The sequence below is a fragment of the Triturus cristatus genome, chromosome 6 (genome assembly GCF_964204655.1).
Source record: "Triturus cristatus chromosome 6, aTriCri1.1, whole genome shotgun sequence".
Taxonomy (NCBI): Eukaryota; Metazoa; Chordata; class Amphibia; order Caudata; family Salamandridae; genus Triturus; species Triturus cristatus.
In genome coordinates this window covers 1,557,480,020-1,557,500,147 of record NC_140589.1, presented here as the reverse complement: position 1 = coordinate 1,557,500,147, position 20,128 = coordinate 1,557,480,020, and positions in this window count along the sequence as shown.

Sequence of the window (20,128 nt, the reverse complement as noted above, 5' to 3'; positions counted from 1 at the left end):
GGAGAACGCAACTCGGCTTCCCCAGGTGGACTCCAATTTCAATGATAAGTGATGACTCTCTATCAACTTCAGTAGGTATTTACGGTTGAGTTCTTGATGATTAATACTGATTCTTATTATTTACTTAGGAAATAGTTTTGTGTTGATTGATGAACCATTGAGGAAATTCACCATTGGCCACATATCTTATTGTGAGAAAATGGAAGTTGTACTTCATATACATTGTTTTGAATGTCGTTCCACATTTTGACAAATCATGACAGCAGTATAAGATGGCTTGTATTCTCATGTCATTTTAGGACCTAGTTTCCATTGGTTTTAGACTGCTTTGATCCTGATAGCAAGAACACTACGTTGTGGACAATCTGGATAGGGCATGAAAACCTTTGTTGGATTACTTACATGTAAGTGGAAATGTAGGAACACTTACGAAGGACAGATTACTTCTCCATGTTGGACTCAACAAATGAATAATGACATCACGTTTCTCTTGCCACCAGTTACTGATACATTATGATGCGTAACGATTTGCCCCACGAGACCAGGACTACTTGACCAGACAACTAGGTCAGTCCTATGACAGTTAAATAATCTTTTTAAACTTCACGTTTTTTTCCCCAGGGATACAGGTGCTATGAAGCAATTATTTTTATGCCAACCACTATTTCATTCTATAAAAGATTAAATGGTACGCATGCTCAATCACATTTCTTTCCTGGCCACTGCAAGTCGGTCAGTGCATGACAACAATTCATCTTCGGAATGCTTCACTTTTACCTTGCACATAGTGGGTATGGTATATCCCCTGGGTGAAAACAACAGAGAGGTCTTTGCTGTTTCCTTCCTGGCCTCTGGTTTGAGACAAATTCTATTAGCATAAACAGATGTATACATAACACATACATATCCTAAATGTGGATATCATGTACTCACAATTGTTGTACATATGTATTGCAGCCTTGAAGAAGTCACTTTTGTGAAGAAACACTTGTCGGCTTCTCTTCAAATTCAATACAAGCTGCATTGCAACACTTGGCTCCTGACTTTTGATGGGGTGGAGACATCATATGTTGACTGTTGTTTGAGTGCTGTGGTACTTACACATTTCTCATGTGAACAAAGAGATTTTTTTACCTCTGTACTATGTGCATATAGGGTAGTAGGATGCATTGGTATCATACAGCACCACACCCAAAATAACTTTCTGTGTTTTTTTTTTACAAAGAACGGCACATGCCAATTAGAAGTGCGATCAATAAAACCATGGCTACCCTCTTAAGTTTTATAGCTTTAAACTTACCCAATGGAACTCATAGTCTCTGTGAAAGAGAGTAGGCCTAGCCCAGACTTGTCCAGATGTGGACAGGTGCAGATGAGACAACTCTTGGCCCGGTCTTGGCCCGGATGCATCCCGTGCTTCAGTCTTGTCTTGTGCTTTTCAAGTGCCTGCTCCTGCCTCGCAGGCCCGTGGCAGTATGGGCTTTGAAGTCCCAACCTCAAGCACAAGAAAACAGTGTCTGCAGCACTCATTGTGCAACCCGCCAAAGTAGCGATTTGAATACATGTTTCAGGTCTGCCACAGCAGCCTGTAGTGTAGCTTTGAACTGTCATATAAAATTAAGGTCTAAATTTTCCTTTTACATACTTATCAGTCACCACTAAAGTAGTCCCTAAGAGAGGGTACATTGAATTTAAAATGTAAGATGTGTCCTTTCATTTGAAATGTGCTGGCAGTGAAAAACTCTTAAAGTAAATTTTCACTGTTACAAGGCGTATCTCTCCCATTGAGTAACACTGGGTTACCGTATTACATTTAATATGAGCTAACTTATATTGGCAGTAGATAGGGATATGCTGTTTAGACTCAAATGAATTGTAATTTTAAATCCTCTTTAATGGTAAAGTCGAATTTTAAGTTACAATTCTAAAAATAAAACTTTCATAAAGCTGGCATGTTCTTGTCCCAACCATATGTCCCTCCTGACAGTGTCATGGCTCACAAAACTTTGATTAGCAACGGAAGGTCTGTACCCATCCCCACTTAGAGTTCAAAGGGCCTTACACACACAATAAACCTGCCACCAGGCATGCCCTGCATTTTGTCACCCCCGACAGTCAGAAGCCTTGACAGGGGAATGGGAAAAACGTTCGAGAATCAGATGTGGGAGCAGGACAGGGAGTCCTCCCACACAAATGCTGGCTAGGTATAAATATTGGACTTCCAGAGATGCTGATAATAATACACCTGGACCTGTGGAAGTTACAGATGAAGGACTGGCCTGTTGCTTGAAGGAATTCCTAGCTGTCTGAGAAGGAAGATTGAACCTGTTTTCCTTCATCCCAGGCTAATCTCAGTGACTTCAAGGGTCAGTTGGCTGACCTCCTGTTTCATCTACGGGGATACAACAAGATCCTCAGCCTCCCTGCAACTACCGAGCTGACCTGCTGCAACTGAACCTACTTTGACCTGAAAATGGACCTGCATGAGGCCTGCTGACGGTCTCTGAGTGAGTCCTGATCCCCAAGAGGTGCTCCCAAGATCATGGACCCTTGGATGGCATAAGTGAGAGCTCCTTCTAGGAGAAAAAGTAAAGTGAAAATCCTGAAGTTTGGGCTTCTCACGACTGTGAATAGGCCAGTTTGCAACAGAACTCTGCCACCCGCGCTGACGGTAAACACAAATCTTCAGTGAGACCTGCTCTTTGTGCCAACAAGAAGTGCCCACAGGGACCGGCAAAACAAGTCCTCCTTTTCGTACTTCAGCAAAGATACACCTCGACGATGGCCAATGTGAAGCTTCAACAACGACTATTTGAAACACACAACTGGCTCTTCGAGCTAGTGCGAGAACTGTACATGACACCCAACCTGCACTTCACGCTACAGTGATGGACGGTCGCAACACTCAGCCTCCTCCTCGCAGACTCCGGCAACGTGAATGGAACTCTTTGTCCTAGACTTGTAACGTTCCTATATTTGACCCGTGCTCCAACACAGTCAACCTGAATTTGTGACCTTTCCTTGCTCCGGTCTAGCGTGAACAGATGACCACCCCTTTCCCCCCCCCGAGTGGTGCTTGGTGATTTTAGGCTCCATTTTAACTAAAAACTTTAAACAAAAATATCTCTGGCTCTACTGGTTTGGATTTTTTAATTGTTCTTGTATCATTGTATTCATTAAAGTTCACTCTATTTTCTTAATTTGGTTTGGAATTTTTCTTGAATTGTATTTTCACTTTATTACTCTTTGTGTGATGCATGAATACAGTGCCTCAAAGTTTAGCCTGACTGCTTCATGTCAAGCTACCAGAGGGCTAAGCACATGTTAATTTTGTGATTATTTGGGTTCATCAAGACAAGGATTGTGCTTGTTGCAATGGCGGCTCCACCGCCAAGGCGGAGGAGCATCGCCCCACTGCATTTTTTCAGCAGTATAAGAAAAAAATAAAATTATAATAACTGAGTTATTATCATTATATTTTTTTATTTTTGGTGCATGGAAGCTTACGAGGCGAGGTGGGGAGGAGCCGGCCTGACAGAGCATCAGAGGAGTGGTTTGGCCCCACTCCCAAGTTCACAATGACTGCTTGGGCAGCCCTCTCGGGCCACCTAAAACAGTCATGTGCACTTTTCCTCTTCCCCACCCAGGCTGCTTTACAGCCTTGATGGAGAATATGCCAAGGCCCTCATGACCCGCCTGAGCACCAAACCATGGTGCATTGTAGCGTTCTAATTGGCGAGGGGAGCGTAGGTGGTTCCAGGCTGCTTCTTATTCCTATGCTGGTGGGAGGAGGAGAGACGCATCCAGGAGGAATGGTAAGGAGGACGAGGCAAGCAGGTAAGAATTAATTATTTAATATAATCCCCCGACTGACTCCACCCAGGCTGCCCTTCCATCCGATCGGTGCTGGTCATTGCCTGAGTCGGACTTCCACCCCTCTCAACCAACAACCCAATCTCCTACAATAATCAAAACAGAGACGTGCATTATTATTTCACACATATAAGTGCAATGTTATTTCACACCCCTCCACCATCTCTTTCCTACCCAATGACTTTTCCAACACACCTTTGGGTGATTTATTCTTAAACAAAAAGTGGCCAAACCATCTTGGGCGTATTTCTTTCTAGTTGAGCTAACAGTGCTTAGTGAACAGCTGAGCAGCTCTAGCTTATTTTTCAAACTAAGCGTAACTGGATAGATGTCAAGTGGCAATCTGTGCCCAGTCTATAATTTAGTTTCAAATATTCAGTCAGGTAATTTCTTTCTTGAAAGCCATCATCTTCTCCTAGAATTTCAGGTGCCTCTGTCTATGTACAGAGATACAGCCTTGCACTCCATGGGGCTCTCTGGTGGAAAGTTACAGCAATTCCATCAAGACAGGCCTGGAAATGAAGAAATATCAGGATAAAGAAGTGGGGTATGAAGTTGTCTTCTGTGGGCAGCTCTGATCCTCTATCTTGCAACCACCATTCTTACATAAAGGTAAATGTTCACGAATAGTTATTGGTAACCCTAAGACCAGGTAGATGTTTGTGGCATCATTTACTCTAATTCACTTGTTTTCATTTTCTTGAAGGATTACACCATAAATTACTCCATATGATATTTGTGGGTGTTACATTTATTATGGAAAAAAAAAAAATTGGAATAAAATTTACATAGTTATGCCAGTAGTTTGCTCGAGCTGGGTGCATCTAATCACACCAAGCACTATAATCAAAAGCCAACAGCTGGGGAGTGAACAGAGGTGGCCAAGAAGAGCTACCTGGCTTGAAATTACAAGGAGGGAGACCAATGGAGATTCACATTGTTTTCAGAGCACACCAAGAGTATCAATGAGAAGCATTGTATGTAGGACTTTCGGTGTCCCCACAAACATAAAAAAAATTACCAACTAAATCTAACATCTAAGAACTAACTTATAGCAGAAGGCACTAGGATATTCTTAAACTGGAATACATAACAGTGTATTATTATACATGCAAATCAATATGTTACTGTCTTAATTGCTAGCAAGAAAGTATGAACAGGTGTGACTTAATCTAGCTGTCTCAAATTCTACAGAACAATAGATACTCGCACCAGTGCCCACCTGCTTTTTTTCTTATCTCTTTGTTTTGTTGCTATTTATGTTCACCGTCTCCTTAGTTCTTTTGTTTTACAATTTTGAAAAATCTTCAATAAAAATTACTTGAAATCAAAAAAATGAACACATAAAAGGGTACATTTAAGTACATAAATAGCGGGACTGCCAAAGACTCTGATGATTTTAGAATGTTGTCCTTACATACTGTTTGGCCATCTAGCCTCAAAGTCCACATGCACAAATTACAAACACATGTAAACAAGCATTGCTTTACCAAAATTACATGCACAGCCACCACTCTGGTTGCTTGAGTGTAGGAAACCGATTCTGTACAGTGCACTAAAATCAAGTACACTATGTAGAGTGTCCGAGAAATCCGCATAAGGTAGGTAGAAATAAACACAGATAATACTAACTCTCTTTTTGTGGTACTGTGAGTGACCAGTTCGGCTTATCAGAGGGTAGTGTTAAGCATTTGTTGTGCTCACAGTGTCATTGTGTTGGGACACACACTCAAGAATAAATCCAAGATCAATTTGTAAACACAGTATCGATGTTTATCTAATTTTTAAGACCAAGAACACAGTTCTAATGTAAGTATTTTTGGAGATACGATTTTTCAAATTTTGATAAATATATTATTACTTCTATGCGCAATACGCACCAAAGGAAACAGTGGAGAAAATGGAGAAAAAGCAGGAAATCTATAGAAATTCAGGCAATGCTTTCACAAAGTTCACCTTGTTGTTTCGATATCAGGACCACTTCCAAAGTTCCAGCAGGAGAAGTTCAGGAACATACCGGATCAGCCGGGAGCAGTGCGCTGAGGTCGTTTGAATCTGGTATGCAAAGATGAAGGAGGCCACTTGAAAATGAACTGCACAGGGGAGCTTACAGGTAAGTATGGTGGGTCTCCTTAGAGGGAGGAGGTACCAAGGGCCTGGGGACCATGGGAGCAGGGCTGGTTGGTCCGTGCTGGGTCCAGTGGGGCAGGCTGCAGAGCAAACAGGTAAGCTAGGTGTTGTGCATCTTGAGGTCCTCTTTGTCAGAAGTAGGCAACTTGGAGAGGTCATCTCGGGACAGCTAGGCCACTCAGGAAGTGTGTCTTGGGTGTCTCGACATCCCTCCATGTGTGCTTGCTTCTGATGCTTCAGGAGTACAGTATTGACTCTTCTTCTTGGTGTTTGCTGTGGGGGAGTCTAGTACCCTGCAATTAGTACACCTCGGTAAAGTAGGTCCTGATGTCTTCAAACTTGGTAGGGGACAGATCTAACCCTCTGGAGCTTTCCTCACTTCGGTGCTGCATCGTGGTCGTTGGGGAGCAGCACATTGATGAACCTAAATCAAGGGATCGTTGGCTGTGGTGTTCAGGGGAGTGATACCTTCTCTTCAAGGGAGTTTCTTGGTGATTTCCTGAAGGCTGGAGGTCCTCTGAGGTTCTTGGGGTCCTTTCAGGTTTCAGGACGACACAGCAGTTGTCGAATCCTGATAGCAGCAGGCAGGGTTTGGTGCCTTTTTCTTCTGCAGCAGGACTTCCGTTCTCAAGCAGCGGGTCTTGTTTGTCCTGGTCTACTCTTATCAATCAAATCTGATGTTCAGATCTCGGGGTGCCATCTAAATACTGACTTTAGGGGTGTTACAAGGGAAGACAGGTAGTAGCCAATGGGCTACTTACATTTTAGGGTGTCTACACCATCTAGTGACCACTTCCCGTGGGAAAAGGCACTATCCTAGCCTTCATAGGAGGTTTTCTCACCATTTTGAAATAGTGGATTTTCAGGAAAGGGGTTCATATAGTCTTCCCCCTCTATTGGTGGTGTAGACCCCTCCACCTGATCTATCTAATTTTCCCGCCGTTCCTCCTCCCAAAAGTGGAGCAGGAAAGGGAACTTGGCTTTCCTCACTATCTGGTGGCTCCTGAGAAAGATTTCAAAGACGGCATTGCCTATGAAGCTTTCCGCCCAGGTAGACCTTCCTGTCCTGGAGGAGGTCTGTATACCTCCACCCTGATCAGGCTTTGTCACTATACTCTGAGAGGACTGGCTCTCACCCCAGATGGTCATAAACATGTCTGGTGTGGCAGGCTGGCCAAAACAAGTCAGGAACTACACCAGTACTTGGTCGGTTTTCACGGGTACTCTCTAAAGGGTCTCCTGCATGAATTTATGAATAAATCCACCACTTGCATCTGTGAGGATTTATTAAGATAAGGTGTTTGGTACCAAACAACTTAGGGATCAGTGAAGGCATCATGAAGCTATGAAACTTGTGTTGAAAAGTATCCAGCCCATGTACTCTTTGTGGCTTCCTTGTGCACTTATAACATCTGCAGTAGTGGTGACTTATCTATATCATATACAGTGTATGGGTGGCAAGGCACAAAGGGCTGTGTGCTATGTTGACTCTTCATTTTTCTCTGCACCAAGACACGCAGTCTGCAATGGCAGAGCGCATAGCCTTGGTGAGGGTCCCTGGGGTGGCACAACCAGTGCTGCAGCCCCAGAGGACCTTCTTCAGTACTCATGCCCTAGGTACCAGGGGTACTATTTACTAGGGACTTACAGGGGCAACTGAAGTTGTGCCAATCATGGTTCAGTTTTTGGGAAAGAGATATGGCACTGGGAACCTGGTTAGCAGTGGCCCGTGAACTTACAGTTTGAAATTACTTCAGACATCATGCAAAACGTGGCGGCTAATCATGACAAAAGAGGAGCTTTCCTACATTGAGACAAACATACATGCGAAGATACTAGAATTACTATATTTCAGGCAATCAATTATTAGGCCTGGACGTAGTTCACGCCACGAAGTGCCAAAAAAACTTTTGCGGATTTCCGTTAGCAGTGGAGTGTGGCACGAACTACAGTTCGTGCTGATGTTCCTGCTGCTCAGGTAGAAATTCAACCCGAGCTGCAGCTTGCCCTCGATAACTTACCGTTGGTGAGCGTGACCGAGGAAAAACTCTGCTACTCTATGCGAAGTGGCGTTTTCTGCACTCCACAGAGTGCAGAAAATTCGGCAAACTCCGCAGACGGAGCAGAGTTCAATGCCCAGGCCTATCAATACACTGAACCCATTTGAAATCAACTAGGAAAGTGTGTGCCCAGTTTCTAGATTCCGTGGCAGGACATGATGTAACCTCCTCTTAGTCTTAATGAAGGGTGTCATCAGTCCAGGAGCATGTACCCAGTAAAAACTAGATTGGCAATGCAATCACCCAAACAGGAAGCGTTTCTGAAATGGAAAAAAGGCATCCCTGAAATCACGGAACGGACTGACAACCTAACTAACCCACATTGTTTGCTAATGAAATAAACTCATATACTCCATACTTCATATAGAGGCTTGTGGAGAGCAAGTTTCGAGTATTGGAAACTAAGAGAAGAGAGGGATCTATGTTGCCGGATCAGGTACTGTTTTTTTCCGAATCATGCTGAAACGCAGGGTATGTTTTAAATGGATCTACACATTAATTAAAAAGAGGTTTTATTGCATAAGTCCATTATAGGGAACTTTTATGCCAGTTTACTCTAGTCAAATCGAATTATAATTCTCGTAAAACCCTAGGAATCCCAACAGCTCTAAGCCTCACAAAGCCACTGCAAGGCGAATGTTGTAATATTTATTCTCATGAAAAAGACACGATTTCCAGTGCAAATCCCCGCAGTGGTTCTTGAGATGAGATGTCTGCTTTGTGTAACCTGCAGACATGTTCTGTTCATGCAGTGTTGCCTTACTATTGTTTACAGGCATATCAGTTACCCCATGAGTCATCGCGATGCGTGGCCTTTGCACTCACTTGCAAAGAACCTGTCAGATGAATTCTCTGTCAGTGACTAGTGAGTGTGGGAGGAGGCCTTCACAGGCCGGCTTTTACTGCACAGACTCGAGACAGAAATGTGGTTTTTTTCTCTTTTACTATGTAGTGTATTCTGAAAAGGATAAAGTCAAAGAATGGAAACCATGTGCCTTTCTTCTTTGCAAGTGGCATTTTTTATTTCATTAGTGTTGTGTACACGAATCAAACGATCCTAATGAAACCTAATAACTGCACAGGTTTACACAATTAAATAATATATAATTTGAAACTCACTAAAAACGATAATTGTGGGGGAAAGCAAAAGGAAGGGGTTGCCTAGGTGAATCTAAGAGCTTGAACTCTTTACAGTGTACAGCGAGAGGGGCAAAAGGTCAACCCCTCTCAGGAAGTGGCTATTTTTATTGTCAATTACATATTGTTCAGTCTACATAATCACTACTGGATGATTGTTATGGAAATTCAAGATAAAAGGACTTCATAAATAATTCATAGGAAGATCAGTGTTACACTCCAGAAAACCAACTTGTGTTTCCTTTACTTAGATTAAGGTGTTTAATGAACATTTCCAATTAATTTGTACTATGCCACGTAATTTCCTTTTTGATAGGAAATAACCATAAATTACGCAGCTATATTAATCCAAATGCCTTTATAGCACTTTGCGCCCAAACTGAATGCGAAAAGGCATTTGCATTAAAAAGTAGCCCAAAATCATGAATGACACAAACAACAGATGCTTGTGATCAGTTTGTTCACCTTGATCCCAGTAGCTGCTGCTACCAGACCCAAGAGGTGAGGCGAGACAGAGGGAAGTGGGTACTGAAAAAGTTAAATAAAAAAAAACACTTAGTTGAGATGGCCGGCCGGCTGGCGCCTCTCCTCCGTTCTCTTCTTCCTGACTCCAGTCCTGCAGCAGGAAGCACCCGGCTTCGAGCCTCCCGATAGCCAATCACAATATTGCAATGCAGTGTTGTGACTGGTCTGAGCACCGTGGATCGGCACTCGAACAGGAAATGGGGGCTTGGCCATGTTCTCCACGCAAGCTGTAAAGCAGCCTTCATGGAGAAGATGCAAAATGCGCATGAATGTTTGGCCAGCCCGAGAGGGCCGGCGAAAAAGTCATGTGCACTTAGGATTGGGCAAACCACTCCTCCTCTTTTGCCAGAGCAGCCCCGACCCAAACGCAAGTGTGCAGCAGAAGGAAACATAAAATGATAATAACACAAGTTATTATCATTTTATGCTTCCTTTCCTACACTGCTGCGAAGCAGTGGAGCGACGCTCCTCCACCTTAGCAGAGGAGCCGGCACTGCTTGTTCCTATTCTCCTGCGATTTTATTAACCAAACTAAATTCTGTTTATGTGATGTAGCATAATGGCGTAATCTTGGGTATTACACATGTATTAGCATAATTTTGGCTCTATCCTTTGATGTTTGGCAAGGCCATATATATATACTTACCTTTGGCCTTTATCCTTGTATGATGCAATAATATTAATGAGATACGGTGCACTAAAGGTATAGAAGGTGCATTTATTGTGTTTTCTTGACATATATTTAAATATATGTATGTATATATATATTCACTGAAAAAACCATGGGTTTTAGGGAAAGTTATAGTCCGCGCATCCTCTGATTTATTTTTTTTATTATTATTTTTTTGGGGCCCTGGGGGTCCTTGTGGGACCCCCTGAGCAGACCTAGGGGTCAGGGTGTTTCTACCCTGCCCCCTTTTCCTGTTTTGCGCATTTGTTTTTTTGTTTTCTTGTGCCTCGGTTCAACCGAGGCACAAGATGGCTGCCAACACTTCCTGGCTTGGAGTGTTGACAGCCAATTAGAATGAAGCTCGTGATCGGGAGGGTGTGCGGATCCTCCGCGGCCATAGATTTCACTATCTTTATTTCTTAATTTCTCAAAAACTACTGAACGGATTTACACCATTTTTTAAAAGGTCGCTTTCTGAGCCAAGCAGTACCTTTTTGCCAAATTTGGTGCAATTCCGTTCAGCAGGTTTTGCTATACCCGTGTCTAAACTTTCCTATGGGAAATTGATTTTTTGACCTCTATTTTTCACAGGAACTACTGAACGGATTTACACCATTTAAAAAAAGGTCTCTTTCTGAGCCAAGGGCTAAATTTTTGCTAAATTTTGTGTAATTCCGTTCAGCAGTTCAGGCTGTAGCCTGTTCCAAAATCTGCTATGGGAAATAACATGGAGAAAACAGGTTTGGGACACCCCTTTTTTCTCGGCCTCCTCTTGACGAATCCCCCCAAACTTTCAGGATAGGAGCTGACCGGAGCCAGTTTTGAAAATTTCGCGAAGATTCGTTATCTGGCGCCAAAGTTATTGGGAAAAGAATGTGACGAATTTCCTATGGATAATAGGTCCTAACTATAACTACCTACTGGCGACTGCCAGTAGGTAATATATATATATATGCATATTAATGTTTTTCTTTTTCAGAGACATCTGGATTGCTGATATTAATCTTCTATAGGTTTATATTGTAAGGTGGTGTGCTAAAATGTGTTTAATGCAGTGACTTCACCAGGGATTAGTGAGAATGAATAATATATGTGTTCAATACTTTCTTTATAAATTGTGACCAGATGTCGTTTTTGGTTAGTAATATATGTATTAGGTATTGTGCCTTATATAAGAGTACAGTATCCTTTAATGGATTTTATGGAGGTTGTAGAATTAATATGCACTTAAAGAAAACTGATAACTTAGTGTGATTGTGGGCCTTAGGCTTACAATTGAAACATTCAATACTAACGTGAAAGCTATTTTTTTGCATGTTTTTTTTCCTCTGCAGGTGCATTCATTAGCTAGTACATTATATTTCAGAGACAGTGAGGCGAGGAAAAACTGGCTAGTCAAATAATTTTAATGAAGAATGAAGTGAGTGTTACCAGTTGTGTTACCGGTAGGTACTATCAGACGAAGGGAGAAATCTCAGGATGCCTTGGAAGCGGAGACAGGAATATAGAAGTAGCATTTGAGGTGGCAAGTTCTTTCTTGGGAACTGGAAAAGTACTATGATGTGTATGAGGTCATAGCTCTCAAATGTTCTATGTACATTTTAATTAGTGAACCCAACCTGGGTTTGGTCAGATTCCCTTTAGACTTGGAGGGGTACAGACCTCTCTTGTCATCCTTGATTGTGTTGCTTTATGCTATACAGCACTCCTTACCTATACAACTTCTGCAGAGGTTCTGATGTTGATACCTTTCTGGCTTCCTTGATTCAGTAGGTTTTCCCCTATTCTTAGGTTTGTGTAGTGTTCTGTAGATGCTGAAAATATTTTCCATGTATGGGCAAAAGGATCAAAACCATTTGTCTAGTCATCAAATACTTTTCCTTATCATTTGTATCGCTGTCACTGAAATACGTATATGCTCCTTGCTGTTGAGGACCAATATTGTACACCTCTTTGGTCTTCCTTTGATAATCCTGAACTTTTATTGCATGTTCTTGAGACTGATTTCTATTAGTCTGGCTTTAAGTTTGTAATAAACCTTTTGATTTCAAGTTACTTAGACTTTTATTGTGGGTTCCTAATGATCACACTTTGTTGCTAACCCCTTTTCCTCTCAGGCTACTGTCAAGGTGTATTGAGCTGCATTAAATTGGAAGAAGCATCCCAGAGTATTCTCAGATGGTAAAATACCGAGGATGCTTAGTACCTGAAGTAGAGGGGGTTCAAAAACTGTTACATTAGATTAGTCCAAATCTAATCTCAGTCAATAGTATTAGTTTTATGACTTGAAGAATCAGTGTTGGTGATGTTTCAGTGGGTCGAGAGCGAGTTGTAACAGCGGAGGAGTAAGTATAAATAGGGTTGTCTGTAAATGCCTTATGTGTAGCTTGCAGTATTTGTGACAATTGTGTGACATCTTGCGGAGATTGTGTGATCTGGTGTGCTAATATTTTATATGATTGGGTGAGTGCAGTTCTTATTGTGAAGAAGTTGCTATCGGGCTTAAGATCCCGGGCTGATATTCAAAAGTGTAGAAGACACTGTATTGTACATGTTTGCTGAGGATTTTTGGGAGTTGTCATGAAACATCGTTGCTTTTTAGATGGGGACATTTATCTTTGTGTGAAAGTGAGGTATGATTAGCGTGGCGGATCGTTTGCGCAGAGGAAAGCTGCCGCGGTCAGAGTGATTCCCTGCCTGACGTGGTTTCATTTGAATGTGTGTTTGTGTTATTTTTGCATGATTGATTTCTGTTGATTTTTAGTGAAGCAGAGATTTGATATTTATTGCTATTACGTTGTATTTAGTTGTGTGTTGCTAAAAAGACTGTGTTCATGAAAATTTAAAAAAGGAGTCTGAGCTGCTGCGAGGAGTGAGATTGTCGTCACGCATACAGCACTGGGATAAGTCATTGGTGTGAAGCCATGGAGCTATTGGCTGTTCACGTCACCAGGTTTCACGATGTTGTTGGTTGATGATTTGGAACAAGATTTGTAAGTAAAATATGGATTTTGTGTTGAAACTAATACATTTTATTACAGAAGGAAATGTTTTAAAGTTGTATGACATTTGTTTCAGATACCTCTTAGATGTAAGGAAGAAGCTCTGCCTGAAGACGCTACAGGTCATTGTATGGTGACAAATGTAGGGTTACACACACATGTTTTTAGATAGATAAATGACACAAGATCCCAGAGAAAGAAGGTGCACTGGTGTTTCCACATTATGGTACATTTAATCTGAGAATCATTGAAAATTTGTTGAGAATTCTACATGAAATGAAACCACAACATAGTCCCACGCAAGAGAAAAAGAAGGATATCAAGGTTAAGTAAAAAAAGGCAGTGCATACTTATGCAGATGTGAGGTGGGATGCAGCGAAGAAAATGAGGAGAACTGCCATGATAGAAGAGGTGAAATTATATCCATTATTGCAAAGCTGAAAAGCTAAAAGAGTGACCGAAAAGAGAAAGAATGATCAAACAATGAGAAAATTAAGATAGTGATAGTTATACAAGTGACAGTCGTCTAGTTGGAAGTCTATTGACGGTGTTCAGATCCGTTATTGGGGTGAGGAGAGGAGAGCCGCACATGGTTCAAGTCAATGAGAACATCTCTCAGACCCGAGGGAGTTAATGAAGCCCAATTAAGTATCCACTATAGATAGACCATAATTTCGGATATGTTACCCCTGCTACTGTATAAGCCTGATCCTCATGGAGAACGTGAATGACCTACTGGTCAAAGGAAGAATACTATCTCAGGTGTGTGTCCTCTACTTTGGATAACACCTTGTACAATCCTAGGAATCACCGTGAGACATTATCAGTGCCCTGATGAAGCCATGTTTAGGGAGAAATGCGTTAACTGCACGTGTAATGGACTGAAATTATTAAAGAAGAATTTTGTACATCACTGAAGACTCAAGAAATTTTTTTCTGATACATGGCTATTTATACTTGTTGCCTCGCTTTCTATGTGTATATCTTCTGGATGTATTAATGTCGAGTGACCACTTCTGTATAATGAGATTCGGACAGAGGGAGGTGGTAGCGATGCTGAAGTTGGGAATACCAGATTGTCTACTGCACCAGTAAGTACAAGTTCTAATACAATAGGGATTTTGCCTGTGAAGGAGGATGAAATCATGATGGGGACTATTACAGTGAATCAAAATATGATGGTTGGAAGTTCAGGGACTTGCCTTTGTCACGATTCACTCTCTGTGCTCTCATGCCAACCATCAGGGGGTCGAATTGTGGGGCTTTCCAATGTTCTAATATGCCTCCAGACACTCCCCTGTATGCATATCCTGACTTCCAGGCATTTGGACATCATTTAGGAATTGACATCCATTCGCAATCCATGCCGGGTTTTGTGAAAGCCAGCCTGCTCATGTTTGGAACTCCACTACCTAGAATTACCTGCTCACTGCTTCATCTCCACCCCTGCAGGCCAATGATGGGTGGGGGAATGCAGCTCACCTGTGGTTGGCTGCTGCTAGCCTGCTCACACCTGCTACATGTGATTACTGTGAGCTCTTTTAAGCCCCAGCTCCCTTCCGGCCAAGGTTGGTCATTGTAGCTGTATACCAGCGAGACCGATCCTTGTTTACAGTGTTTCATGAGCCTTTGATATCCTTGTTTACAGTGATTACTGACATTTAGTTAATCCTTGTTCCTTCAATCCTGAGCTATAGCGATTCCTTGTGCCTTAATTAGCACTGTCTGCAGTGCTACCTTGTTTACTGAGTTCCTGAGCTATAGCTATTCCTTGTACCTGAATTAGCACTTAAAAAAGCACAATCCCTATACTCTGACACAATGGTACCACACTTAAGACTCTAACACTCATTAATATAAAAAGACATTAAATGTTCATTGCATTTATTTTAAAAAAAGTATACATGCAGTTCATAAAATCAATGATACCATTACATAAGCTTAAAAACACAAAACATAACAAATACAGATTATCATATGATCCACAGAACTGTTATGAGCCCGCATAACAGAAAAAGATTAGGAAGACAATACACTTTGTCATTAATTACGCATCCTAACGGGTCATATATATACGGCTGTGGTTGGTGATATATATACACCGTTATATCTACTCGCAGTCAACCACAGTTCTCCCTTGGATTGCGTTATTTTAGATGCGTCGACGCGTTTCGATGGTTATTCTTGTGATTCCATCTTTATCAAGACAGGTAATAGGCTTTGGGTCCTCTTCTATTTTACAGGGACCTACATCAAAGAAATAAATACTATTAGACTCATTTTTATAATATGTGTTCGCTGGGAGCTTTTATTATTATATCTAATTGGCTCTCTTTAAGGAGAAATATTTAAAGTACTCCTCTACACTTGTATTGATTATTCATAATCATTAAAAGTGAGGTGGCGTTTCACCTTGTTGTTTCACTTTGATGTTCCGATTTTTATTCAATTTTCACTTCAAAGTCCACTTGTTGGTGCGTTGCAGATTATAGCTGTTTTAGTGCTGCAACATAAGTGATAATACTATCATGGCTTAATTAAAACATGCAAGCACTTATTCGCGCTACATCAGAAAAACACTCGATATGACTATCTACTTACTGACTGAATTTTTTTAATTGTCCTGACACTGGTACTTATGTTCGAAGCCGTGGGTACATGGCATATCACCTTCAATGCTTCTCACCTATTATTTGTAAAAAGAGAAATGGTAATATATGTGCTCTTATTAGCACCACTCGCAATCTTCTCTTATTTGAAGGGTGGTGAACCCTCGCCGATATCTATAAATGTTTGGAACAACTAATACTATCGGTGAGCAAAATGGTCTCACCTTGTAGCCGAGTCGTCAATTTCATACAAGGTGACGGAGGTCCAAGTTACTCCTCCTATTTTGTTCGTCACCTATTGTGGAAAGTGAAAAAGTCAAAGCGCTCGTATTAGCGCCACTGAAATAATTACTCCTAACTGAAATGGGATCTCAAAATCACCATTTCTGTTAAATGTTAGCGAAGAGTATAAACTAGCTTTGCAATCTCACCTTGGGGCCTCAAACAGTCGGCTTCGTACGTGGAAGTGCTTCTCAATTCGCTTCCCTGATTCTTGTGAAAGGTGTCTGTTTATTTGTGCGTTGAGACCCCGATCCTGATTGGTTGAATTTACCACATGGTCCGTAGCACATGTGATGTTGATGTTCCCCACGGAGTTTTTTTTAAAAAAAGGAAAACTTTATCAATCAGTTTATTAAGAGTCTAACTGCTGGCAATTTATATCCCTATTGTCCCGTATTATATATTTATTATATTTATTACTCGATCTACTTATGGTATGCTGTAGTGTATATTTAACTATTTAAATTATGTCCATATTTAACCAAACGAGTAGACTATTACCTTACCCTGGGGCATAACAGTAACATACATTGTGACAGCCTTGTACATTCATATTTTACATACTTTTGCATCGACAATTTGTTACATTATCACCAAATGACATCACATCCTTATCTTCGTATTCTATGCGAACATTTCCTCTACATTTGGTCGTTGTGCATTTACTCACCCCTGTCAAGTATACATTTTAATTATCCACAGATCGACATAATCACTTTGATATAGTAACTTTGATATCAATCAAACCTTACATATAGATCTTATTTTACATAATATGTTTTATATGGTAATCTTCACCATGTCACAGTGATAATAAGGATTCATATAAATACAATACCCACAAGCATCGTTTGAAGGTGTAGCTGAGATGATGTAAGTATTCCTTGTGGTGTGAGATTATTTATATTAATCTTATCCCATTAATACCTAACATGAGATGCTCCAAAATAAAAAAACTTTAGATAATGTTGCAATAAGGGTTATAATAGTCTCTTTGTCAGAATAACACAAGGACATATATAATCTCAGCTACATCTATAGTATATTTGGTCATTACAGAGAAAGATTTTACTGTTAATCTGAGAATCATTGAAAATTTGTTGAGAATTCTACATGAAATGAAACCACAACATAGTCCCACGCAAGAGAAAAAGAAGGATATCAAGGTTAAGTAAAAAAAGGCAGTGCATACTTATGCAGATGTGAGGTGGGATGCAGCGAAGAAAATGAGGAGAACTGCCATGATAGAAGAGGTGAAATTATATCCATTATTGCAAAGCTGAAAAGCTAAAAGAGTGACCGAAAAGAGAAAGAATGATCAAACAATGAGAAAATTAAGATAGTGATAGTTATACAAGTGACAGTCGTCTAGATGGAAGTCTATTGACGGTGTTCAGATCCGTTATTGGGGTGAGGAGAGGAGAGCCGCACATGGTTCAAGTCAATGAGAACATCTCTCAGACCCGAGGGAGTTAATGAAGCCCAATTAAGTATCCACTATAGATAGACCATAATTTCGGATATGTTACCCCTGCTACTGTATAAGCCTGATCCTCATGGAGAACGTGAATGACCTACTGGTCAAAGGAAGAATACTATCTCAGGTGTGTGTCCTCTACTTTGGATAACACCTTGTACAATCCTAGGAATCACCGTGAGACATTATCAGTGCCCTGATGAAGCCATGTTTAGGGAGAAATGCGTTAACTGCACGTGTAATGGACTGAAATTATTAAAGAAGAATTTTGTACATCACTGAAGACTCAAGAAAATCTTTTCTGATACATGGCTATTTATACTTGTTGCCTCGCTTTCTATGTGTATATCTTCTGGATGTATTAATGTCGAGTGACCACTTCTGTATAATGAGATTCGGACAGAGGGAGGTGGTAGCGATGCTGAAGTTGGGAATACCAGATTGTCTACTGCACCAGTAAGTACAAGTTCTAATACAATAGGGATTTTGCCTGTGAAGGAGGATGAAATCATGATGGGGACTATTACAGTGAATCAAAATATGATGGTTGGAAGTTCAGGGACTTGCCTTTGTCACGATTCACTCTCTGTGCTCTCATGCCAACCATCAGGGGGTCGAATTGTGGGGCTTTCCAATGTTCTAATATGCCTCCAGACACTCCCCTGTATGCATATCCTGACTTCCAGGCATTTGGACATCATTTAGGAATTGACATCCATTCGCAATCCATGCCGGGTTTTGTGAAAGCCAGCCTGCTCATGTTTGGAACTCCACTACCTAGAATTACCTGCTCACTGCTTCATCTCCACCCCTGCAGGCCAATGATGGGTGGGGGAATTCAGCTCACCTGTGGTTGGCTGCTGCTAGCCTGCTCACACCTGCTACATGTGATTACTGTGAGCTCTTTTAAGCCCCAGCTCCCTTCCGGCCAAGGTTGGTCATTGTAGCTGTATACCAGCGAGACCGATCCTTGTTTACAGTGTTTCATGAGCCTTTGATATCCTTGTTTACAGTGATTCCTGACATTTAGTTAATCCTTGTTCCTTCAATCCTGAGCTATAGCGATTCCTTGTGCCTTAATTAGCACTGTCTGCAGTGCTACCTTGTTTACTGAGTTCCTGAGCTATAGCTATTCCTTGTACCTGAATTAGCACTGCCTGCAGTGCTACCTTACTTCCTGAGTTCCTGAGCTATAGTTATTCTTTGCTCCAGTTCCTGAGCTTCAGATATTTCTTGTTCCTGATTTGCTCTCTTGAGTCCTTGTTTCCTGAGCTGTAGCTAGTTCCTGTTTCCTTGAACTAGCACTGTCTGCAGTGCTACCTTGACTCCTGAGCTATAGTAATTTCCCTGTTCCTTGAACTAGCACTGCCTGCAGTGCTACCTTGACTCCTGAGCAATAGTAATTTCCCTGTTCCTGAACTAGCACTGCCTACAGTGCTACCTTGATTCTTGAGCCTTAGCATTCCTTGTTCCTGACCTGCAGCAGTTTCCCTTGTTCCTGAACTAGCACTGCCTACAGTGCTACCTTGACTCCTGAACCTTAGCTCAATTCTTGTTCCTGCCCCAACTCTGCCTTCTTTGCTACTTTGTTTTCTTGATTCCTTAACCTGCACTATTCTAGTATACCCTTGTAACCTCCTCTTCTGTATATCCTTCTCCAGTCCCCGCCTTTCTTCCCATTTCCTTGCTTGGTTCCAGTTCCTAGTTTGCTGTCTTTCTATTCTGCTGCCTTGCTTCTGTTGCCTTGTATGTTTGTTACCTGCTTTCTGCCAAGTGTGCATTGTGATTTCCTTCCTTTCCTGTTAAGCACTCCTCCTTGCTAGCTCCTTGTCTATTGTGCTTGTGTTTAGTTCTACCCCCTTGCTGTTACTGCCTTGCATGTTCCTGTTTGATCGCCAGTATACGTGGGCACAGCTGACTACCTAGGTGGTGTTTCTTGTTCACTGTGAGTATTGTCTTTGAGTTGCATTTATAACATCACCATAGGTATAAGCTCCACAGACCCTGCCTTTGCATGCATATCCTATATGTGGGTATTTGCAGTCTGTATCTGTAACATCAATTGTGGGTGAGAAACTTACTAAGCTTCAGTCTTACCATGTGGAGCTCCTGAGTGCTTTACCCACACTCCCCTGTACTGTAAATGTTGTTTCATATATATGTCTTGCACAATCATCCTGGGTGTAGTTATTCTGAATGCTAAATTGCCTCGTGAGTGCCCTTCCTTTCTGAGTCTTACCCATCTTGTTCACTTGTACAGGCTTCCCCTTTGGATCCCTTTTTCTCCTCTGATTCCCTCTACGATCCTGGGCAGCGTTGTACTCCTCTTTCTGTGTATGTTTTCTACCCAGTTCCTGTTACCA